The following is a 10866-nucleotide window of genomic DNA, read 5'->3' as shown; positions in this document are numbered from 1 at the left end:
AAGCTTCCTAGCCGCGATTACCAGTGCATAGGCTATCTTCTCAATCCTTGTGTACCTGGTCTCTGCTCAATTAGGACATGGCTAACATAATAGATGGGTCTCTGTATCTGACCTTCCTCTTTTAATAATACTGCGCTCATCATGACGGGGGTCGCAGCCAAGTAGATCTGTAATTCTTCATTTGGTTTTGGGCGCCAAAGCAATGGTGGATTCTTGAGGTACACCTTAAGCTCTTCAAATGCCTTTTGGCACTCCTCCGTCCATGCAAAGTCTTTAGGACTTCGGAGGTTCTTCAATGTCTTGAAGAATGGTAGACACTTGTCTCCCGAGTGTGACACGAACCTTGAGAGGGCGACAATCCTTCCATTCAATCTCTACACTTCTCTAACCGTCTGAGGTGGTGCCATCTATTGGATGGCCTTGATCTTGGATGGGTTGGCTTTTATTCCCCGAACTGAGACCATGAACCCTAGGAATTTCCCTGACGTTACCCCAAAGGCACATACTTTGCAGGGTTGAGTTTCATCTGGTTCCTTCTTAGCACGGTGAACACTCCCTCCAGGTCGGCTAGGTGTTGATGGGCTTGGACGCTTTTCACAAGCATGTCATCCACGTATACCTCCATATTGCACCCAATCTGTTCCTCGAACATCTTGTTGACCATCCTCTAGTAGGTGGCCCCTGCATTCTTCAATCCGAACGACATGAGACGATAGCAGTAGTTCTCCTTGTCCGTTCGGAAGATAGTGTAAGTCTCGTCATCCTCATGCATGAGGATCTGGTTGTAACCAGAGTAGGCATCCATGAAACTCAGCATCTCATGTCCGACGGTGGCGTCGATCAGCAGATCAATCCTGGATAGTGGGTACTCGTCTTTTGGGCATGCTTTGTTCAAGTCAGTGTAGTCGACGTACATTCTCCACTTTCCATTAGGCTTGGGTATCATGACCACGTTCGCTAGCCAGGTAGGGAATTTCTCCTCTCTGATGAACCCTACTCGGCTCAACTTCTAGACCTCTTCCTTGATGGCTGCCTGTCGATCGGGGGCAAAATTCTACCTCTTCTGCTGGATAGGCTTCTTGGTGGGGTCTACATGCAATCTATGCTCTGCTCTAGATCTGGGTATGCCTGGCATGTTTGTAGTTGACCATGCAAAGACATCCATGTTGGTCTGGAGGAGGTGTCCCAACTCTTCTTTCTGTTTATCGCTCAATGTAAGTACCGTGGTCCCTTGGGACGAGGGTTTCCTCAGCCCTTATGATATATGGCGACATAGGGTTTTGGGAGATGGATGGTGTGTGTGTACATGGATATGGATAATATTGTCAATGTATAATATGGATAAATAGGGGATTGGGATCATGCATTAAAATATGCTAATGTAATGTGAAGTCACCACCTAGGGTTAGGGCCTAGGACCCATTAAGTGTAGCCCTATCCGTTGTGAGCGGAATCGGGCTACGTGACTCCAAATGGTTCGACCAAAGGTTCGGGTAAGGGATCAGGTTACGAGTGTGGAAAGGTGTTAGGCACCCACCTCACCCGGCCGAAGCCGGTCTCTTTGTGTTAGATGCTACATAAGGACGAATGTTCTCTCTCTTTTATTTCGGGGATGGGGGATATTATGAACTACATTCAGATGCTATGAATTGAACTAAAGCATAATAAACTACATTACATATATGATAAATGCAGACTAAAATGATAAAATATGAAAGGACTACATTGAATCAACAAAAACGCAGTAATTATACCTGTATGGTTGTATTCCCCTGGCTCAGGGGAAATAGACGAATGGACTGACGCCGATTCTTTCTCGGTAGAGTAACGGCTCTTTTAAATGATTTGGAGAGGGGTAACCAGACAGAATAACGTCTGTAATAAAGGAGTTTTGATGGTTATCCGTGCATAGACGGGATAACAACGCCAAGGAGCAAAAGCTTTCTATACTCAGAGGGACAATCGAAGGATCTGTCCGTCACAAGAAAACTTCAAGCACTCACACTCTCATGAGAGGAGGAGAAATGAGGGTGAAAAGGGAGGAAAAGAGGCTAGGAATCACTTGGGGAGGGTCTCTCCACCCAAAATTCCTTGGAAAATGTGGGAGGGGACCCTCCTATTTATAGGGAGGGACCCTTTCTCTCTCCTGGTAGAATAAGTCCTCCACGACATCGTGGAGATGTCCACGGCGCCGTGGGGGACTTTTCCACGGCGCCATGGGTGACGTCAGCAGGCTGATGTCACACCCCCTCATGGCACCGTGAAAATCTGGTACACATCCCCACGGTGCCATGGGAAGGCGTCCACGGCGCCTTGGGAAGAGTCCACGGCGCCGTGGGAGCGCAGTGCCAGTTTTCCTTATTTTTGGGCCTAAAATGGACCATTTTGTGCTCAGCATGGTTCTTGGTCTTGTGGGTCAGGTATCTTGGGTCTAAAAAGAGGGAGAGTGCGTCGTCCATCGTCCATGTCCCATTGTCATCATCACCAATTAGGGGGTGATAAAAAATCAGCGTCTACAGTTTGCCCCTCTTTGGCCGAGGCCTGTGCCAACAGCCGAAGGGTAAAGATAAAAGATCGACTAATTTTGTCACCAAGAGCATGTACTGCTAACGCTTTGCTCAAAGGCGACATAGTTGCTAAAAATAGGCGGTTAATCGCGATGAAATCTTTCGATAATCCTCAAAAGAAAAACTCAGAAGAACCAAATCTTTATCTTGTGAACATTGCTCAAACAATTTTTGAGGGTGATAAGGCACCGCTCGACCAAAGATCTAGATAAGGCACCACTCGACGCACAAGATCAAATATGAGGGACTCCACTAGGATAGAATTTTGAGGGTGATAAGGCACCACTTAACCGAAGATCAAAATAAGGCACCACTAGGCCCGAAGATCAAATTTGAGGGTGATAAGGCACCACTCAATCGAAAGTTAAACTTGGATGGTTATAAGGTGCCACTCGATCGAAACCATCAAGTTTGGAGGGTGATAAGGCACCACTCGACCGAAGATCTAGATAAGGCACCACTCGGCCCGAAGATCAAATTTGAGGGTGATAAGGCACCACTCGACCGAAAGTCAAACTTGGATGGTTATAAGGTGCCACTCGACCGAAACCATCAAGTTTGGAGGGTGATAAGGCACTACTCGATCGAAAGTCAAACTTGGATGGTTATAAGGTGCCACTCGATCGAAACCATCAAGTTTGGAGGGCGATAAGGCACCACTCGATCGAAAGTCAAACTTGGATGGTTATAAGGTACCACTCTACCGAAACCATCAAGTTTGGAGGGTGATAACGCACCACTCGATCGAAGCATTCAATATTGAGGGATTTCACTAGGGATTGAATTTTGAGGGTGATAAGGCACCACTCTACCGAAGATCTAGATAAGGCACCACTTGGCCCAAAGATCAAATTTGAGGGTGATAAGGCACTGCTCGACCTAAGATCTAGATAAGGCACCACTCGACCAGAGTTGCCAAGCAGGCGGTTAACCGTGATGAAATCTTTTGATAAACCGATTGATCTTGATTGGGAGCAAGAGGACTCGACTGATCTTGATTGAGAGGACTCGATTGATCTTGATTGGGAGCAAGAGGACTCGATTGATCTTGATTGAGAGCAAGAGGACTCGATTGATCTTGATTGGGAGCAAGAGGACTCAATTGATCTTGGTTGGGAGCAAAAGGACTCGATTGATCTTGATTGGGAGCAAGAGGACTCAATTGATCTTGGTTGGGAGCAAGAGGACTCGATTGATCTCGATTGAGAGCAAGAGGACTCGATTGATCTCGATTGAGAGCAAGAGGACTCGATTGATCTTGATTGGGAGCAAGAGGACTCGATTGATCTTGGTTAGGAGCAAGAGGACTCGATTGATCTTGGTGCTAACATCTTGAACAAGAGTTAGTATGACTCATGATAGATGATTAGAGTTTATGTATGAGGACTTTTCCTCAACATTTAGGGTTTTTTCCCTTTTTTTTTTTTTTTTTACAGGGTAAGACCCTCGTTATGCCAAAGAAGTATTGTGGTACAGAGAAGGTGCTCGCATGGTATAGACATCATTCTGTCGATGATGGCACGTGGAAAGCCACTCTTCAGTCAATCTAAGACAATGGTATGACGTACTTATAGCCGATCTGGCTGACCTGTGGAACGACACACTCCAATTGTTCCGAGGGAAAGATATGATTTCAATGAGAGACGGGTCTCATCTGAAATGCTTGCTGGGGAATGAGCCATTCACAAGTTTTGACAATAGTTGGAAGACAAAATTATGTGCAAGTGCAGAAGTGGTCAAGTGATCACGACGATCAGACCATACATGAGTCCGATAGTGGCCAGATGAAATAATGATTTGGATGATAAATTATCCATGGGTTTAGACTAAAAAGGATCGATTTGTACATGAGTACAATGGAGCCCGAAAGATTCATGGGATGATCGAACTACACACAAGTATAGAGAGGATCAGAAAGTTCAATGATTAATTTGTACATGAGTACAAGGAGGATCAGATAATGGATCAATCTTGTACACGAGTACAATGAGGATCAAATGATGGATCAATCTGTACATGAGTACAATGGGGACCAAAGATTCACTGGATGATAGAACTACACACAAGTATAGTGAAGATAAAAAAAATGTTAATGATTAACTTATACACGAGTACAAGGAAAATCAGATAATAGATCAATCTTGTACACGAGTACAAAGAGGATCATGATGATGGGTCAATCTGTACATGAGTACAATGGGGACCAAAGATTCATTGGATGATCGAAGTACAAAGGAGTATGGGGAGGATCAAAAAGTTCAATGATTAATTTGTACCTGAGCACAAAGAGGATCAGATAATGGATCAATCTTGTACATGAGTACAATGAGGATCAAATGATGGGTCAATTTGCACATGAGTACAATAGAGACTGAAGATTCATGAGATGATCGAACTACACGCGAGTATAGTGAGGATCAGAAAGTTGAATGATTAATTTGTACACGAGTACAAGAAGGATCAAATAATGGATCAATCTTGTACTCGAGTACAATGAGATCAAAGATTTATGGGATGATTGAACTATACATGCAAGTAGAGTGAAGGTCAGAAAGTTCAACAATTAACTTGTACGCGAGTACGAGAAGGATTAAATGGTGGATCAATTCATACACGAGTACAACAGAGATCAAAAGGTTAATGAGATGATGAAGCTATACACGAATATAGCAAGGATCAGAAAGGTCACAGAGTGATCAAACTATACGTAAGTATAATGGGATCGAAAAAATCAATGAATAATCAGGCTATACACAAGCATAGCAGGGTTCAATAGGGTCAAAGGTTCAATCAGTTTGTACGCAAGTACAGCTGGGACCAGAAGATTCAAATGGTAATCAAACTATACACGAGTATAGCAAGGATCAAAAGGATCAAATTACACGAGAGTGCGGAACCATACGTGAATTTGGTATAACCGAAAGATCAAACTAATAGTGATCCAAAAAACCAAATGCACATGAGTGCAGAAGTGGTTAAGGACCTGGTCAAACTGTACATGGGGCCAAATCATTGGAGATCGAGTTGTACATGAATTCAACTGTGATCAGATAGTCAAACTGCACGTGAGTACAGGAAGTACGAGGGTCCGATGGAACTAAATGATCAGAGCCCAGACTGTATACGAATTCAATCATGATTGGTTGAGTAGGTTGCACGTGAGTGCAACAGAAATAAGAATTCAGATGGTATATGATCAAGGCATTGGTTAGGAAAATCCAATCCTATGTATGTGCAGTATCCATGATGAAAATGGAAAGGAAGTCTACCATTAAAACTCAAGTAGTTGCATTATGATCCAAAATGCAACAAAAAAAAACAATCTTATGCAAGCAATTTTTTATATTTTTATACATATTTTTTTATTTTTAGTATGCAAAGGGAATCACAGTCCTAATGCAAATTATGTCATGCAAAAAGGAAAACATAGCCCTATACAAGTAATCAATTCTATGCAAATGTTTATGACAAATACATACAAGTGAAAAGTAATCACATACAACCATAGTCACTTACCAGATATTCTCCATTTTTTTGTTGCACAACACTTGTCCTTCACAAAAGCTTAGTGCACAATTATACGTTACCAAAAATATTTTTTGGAAGAGAAATCTGAGATTCACTCAAACCCCTTTTTTTTTTATTTTAAGAAACAATCTTATTTGTGAGAGAAATTGATTTTGAAAACTTATGGTTATTCACATTATGACCTAGTAATGCACAATTTCACATAGACATATTATTCTCATCCCCGTTACACGCGTAGGCTCGACGAGCATCGATTGGCCAACATCGAATGGGTGTTGAATAAACTTTTGACAAAGCAAGTCAAAGGGTAAATTGAGGGAAACGTGCACGAATAAGATTGGTGGATAAGTCACTCTTCCCTTCCTTCGTGGAGAGTCATGGCATTTTATCCCAGGCAGTATCATCCTTCTCTGCTTGTATGGTCATTTCGTCTTTTAGGCTGAGACTCTTCATGATTGGGAGTCGATCCCCATGGACAACATACCCCTTTAATTTCACATGCTCTTGCCTGGTGGGTTGCCCCAAGGAAACAAATCCTTTTTCCTTATGCTCCTTTGTCCTTCTTATCTTGGATAGAGATTGCCTCAGTGACAAGTTAATTCTTCTGGTCGTCTTACTGGTTGAGAGGGTGAGTACAATGCTGCTGGTATTTAATCCCTTAATCATCACTTTGGAAATCCTCATGATCTTGGTAGACGTGCTTCTTTTTCTTCACGTCATCGGATCGCATCAAAGAGATATGGATACTAATGGGAAAGGGGAAAAGTAGAAATACGATGGATATGATGCAAGTGAGCAAAAGTGAAAAGTTGTACATGGACGAATAAAAAACTGTACATGGGGGAGGACCGAACTTGATTGTCACTTCATCAAGTTGCCTACGTACCGCAAATAGGGATCAGGTCGAACGTAGTTCAGGATAAAGATGCCTTAATGTCAAAGCCTTGATGATTAAGTTCCATCATAGCCGGGTGAGCTCGAAGCTGTGGACGAGAGTCTCATCACCATTTGGCTCGGGAGGGCTTTACTAGGTTGTAACGGGGCTTAGGAATGGGTTCCAAAGGATGGTAAAGGCTCAAATGTGCCCCTAGGGACTAACCATGACTCGACACTTCTGCTCCCAAAACTTTACCAAGATTCTGGTAACTGAACTTGTTGGAGAATTTCTTCTTTATTAATAATGTAATCAAGAAGTTTGGCAATCCCTCTCGTGTCTCAATTTGAAGACTTTGGTAATTTTAACCCTGATAATTTTGACAATATTGTCTCCGAAGGAAAAGTGGCTATTTTTGCCCCATGGTCAAAGTGCTCCCAATTATTTGCAATTCCTTTAGCCAATGCATCCTCTCTTCTCTTTTTTTAACCTTTTTCTCTCTTTTTTTTTGAACTCTCATTTTTTTTTTTTTTTTTTTTTTTGAACTCTCATTTTTTTTCTTTTTGAGATTGGCCCAATTTTGATTGTGGAGACGGAGCTACCCTTTTTTTTTTCTTTTTTTTTTTTAAAATCCTTCGGAAACGTATTGCCCTTGTGACATCTTACTTCACCGAGAGACCTCTTCCAGTTAGACCCTAGAAGCTAATGGGACATTTTGATGAGCAAGAGGATATATGGATAATGAGGTGTGGGTGACCAAAGTGAGTTTTTTTTTTTAAAGGGAACGGCTAAGGCACAACTGGGGGACTAGCGGATTTTATTGTCTCAGGGTTTATTTGAGATGACTAGCGGCCAAAGGGGGCCTCCCTTAATAGGCTTTATGAGATGAAATCTTCATCCAGGCTTCCGACTCGTAGGAAGGGGATCAGATGTATGGAAAGCTCCAGATCTTTGACCATCAAGACTTTGACATTGGAAAGAAGGGTAGTAATTTTGTTTTTTTTTTTTTTTTTTAACTAGCAATCATGAGATCATCATAAACTATTATTTGGATGAAAGAGAAAAGAAAGCGAACGAGTAGATGGACGAGAGAACATATTCATTGATGGCTAATGAAAAATACATGGTGGATGAGTTTACAGAAGGAAGTTTGGCTTAATGAAAAGACCTAAAGAACTAAGGGATGCAGACCCGATGATGTCTTCAGTGCGATCCTGTCTGCACAAGAGTGAAGTACTATCACTGCTTTGTCACGGGACTGTGCAGTTTGTACTAAAAAAAGTGCCCCTCTAACCAGAGCCGGGTGCTGGAACTATTTTCAGTCAGCAAGACTAATGCTCGTCAAGTTAATGACCGTAGTTTAACGCCTTCGGGCGACAGTGATGTCCTCAATCAGTGTTTGCCCCTTTTCCATCGGATGAATACGGAGAACTTTCTTCGGCGATTCTACCATTTTGCAGGCTAGCAATGTAAAAGAAGTATTCCCTTTTAAAACTGGTGGTAGCATCAAAAGGATTTTCCCATAAACTTGGAGGAATGTGCTCCTTAGGGACTCTGTTAACCTCACACAAATGAAACCTTATCTTCTCCCAATCATCTTTTCTATATCCTCTATTAAAGAAATCCACCAAATTAAATGTTGTACCAAAATGAAAGGTGCAGTGAGGTTGATGCATGATCAGATTCGCATTTGGTTCTTCTCGTGACTCCTGTATCCAATAAGGGTTATGGAGGGTATAGAGGACATTCCATTTTGCACAACTGAATAACTGCTAAAGCCATTGAGTCTGTGTCTGAAACCGAAGAAGAAATTTCATTGTGTTTAACCGAGGAGGAACAAATTTTGGATGCAATTCGTCCTGGCTCATATAGGTCAATAATTCTGGAACACAAAAGCTGAATGCTACCACGTACCTTTCGTAAAGGTACAAAAGGAAACAAAGGGCTTCAGTAGACAGTGGTAGAGGTCTCTTATCCCAAAGATATTGAAGAAAGGATAAACTCGATGGACAGGAAGTCCTCAGAGGTCGTCATTCCCACGATTGAGGAGAGTAATTTCATGAAACAAATCCAGGCAATCTTCACTCCTTGATCGTAAGACCTGATGCATAATCTGTTCTTGGAGATGGAAAGGTAAAAGGTCAATCCAATACTGCAATCCTACCAAAACCTCATTTTTCTTGGTCTCTTCATGGCCTTCAAACCCATTCAGCTTGGTCATATCAGTTGTTGAAGGAAGAGAGGATTCATGAACATCCTAGGCGAACATCATTGATGGAGACTTTTGACCTGTCACTACCTCTTCTAAAGGAACCGGCAAAGCTTGGATCAAGGAGGTGGGATCAAACCCTTCTAAATCTTCTTCGTGGGCATTGATTGTCTAATTAACAGACTGTTGTTTTGCCCCTTGCTTGAATTTTTTTGCTTCCAATAGGTCTTGGATAGCATGCCCGAGTGTAAAGCATTCATCAGTGGGTGCCCCTCTTGGGTGTGATAGTCACATTATTAATCTGGATTATACCAAAATGGTGGAGGATCCCTGACCGATCGCGGAGGAACCGTGCCCAGAAGTCCCAATTTCTTCAATTCAGTATATGCAAGAGACCTAGCCACACCCAAATCGATGAACTCACGTTGTCTTGAACTTGCCATATTCGCCTTCGAATTTTGGCTCTGATATTGCATTGTGTGGCTATACTGACCATATGTCTTTCTAAGCAATTTGTCTTCAATACGCTTCCCTATGGCCATTAGCTCTTCAAAAGTCTTAAGGTGTTGGTAGTAAAGGTAATCGTGATATTTTCCGTACAGATTCTCCAGGATCATCTCCACCTGTTCTGCTTCTGTCGGGCGATTCCACATCTTTACTGCTCTCTCTCTAAACCTTATAATGAAATTGTAGAACCCTTCAGTAGGGCCTTGCCTTAGTGTCTCCAACTCTCTCCGTGTGACATCCACTTCAGTGTTGTATGAGTACTGCTTTGTAAAGGCTCTCACCACCATTGACCAAGTCTGAGTCTGTGCCTGATCTAACTATGTCAACCATCGCAAAGCAGGTCCAGCAAGCGAGTACAGAAAAGTCTGCCCCATTTGATTTTTCGTGAGGCCCCAAGATTTAGCCACTGTAGTAAAGATTTTGAGTTGAGCTTTACGGTCACCTGAACCATCAAATTTATCCAATTTCTGTTTGAAGTCTTCGGGTATCTTTCCTTCAGGGAAGAACACCAAGTTATCTTCAGGCTCCTCGTGAATCGTGTCCTTGACAGCAATTTCAAGCCTTTCAACTTTCTCCCTCATCATACGCTCCCTTTCAGTCTCGGGATACTCCTGAGTTACGTTGATCACGACATCTTCTTCCTCCATCATAATCCTGGTGGGTACCCTAGGCACTGTCGGGACTACTCTGCGAGTCATAGGCTGAGCATGCTCCGGCTCCCTGAAAGTAAGTATTGTGCCTCCTTGGGACATGTCTCATACTGTTTGCAAGATTTGCACCATAAATTGCTTTATCTCTGCCACCTCAGCCTGTAATTGATCCATTTGTCGACCTAACCGTACTTCGGGTGGATCACTGCCTAACGAATCCATGGTGATTCTATCCGGAAAAAGCCTGATCAAACTCTGCCTCACGATGTTGGGTGGAGAAGGGAAAGTCCTGAACACCTCTGGATTGGATCGGACCAATTTGGGTTAGCCTATTGTCATAACGGGCTCACGCAGGTAACATGAAGTCTTTTGATGTGAATTGTGCCTTGCATAAGTCAGAGAGAATTATTTCAGGTCACAAGGAATTTACTTGAGTATGTAAAATATTGTTTTTATTTTAAACATTTTTTTTGTATTTTATTTTTATCATTTTTTTTTTGTATTTTATTTGGCTCAAGTAATCGAAGTCGT

The sequence above is a fragment of the Telopea speciosissima genome, chromosome 7 (assembly GCF_018873765.1).
Source record: "Telopea speciosissima isolate NSW1024214 ecotype Mountain lineage chromosome 7, Tspe_v1, whole genome shotgun sequence".
In the NCBI taxonomy this organism is placed as follows: domain Eukaryota; kingdom Viridiplantae; phylum Streptophyta; class Magnoliopsida; order Proteales; family Proteaceae; genus Telopea; species Telopea speciosissima.
This window is presented reverse-complemented; position numbering follows the sequence as displayed.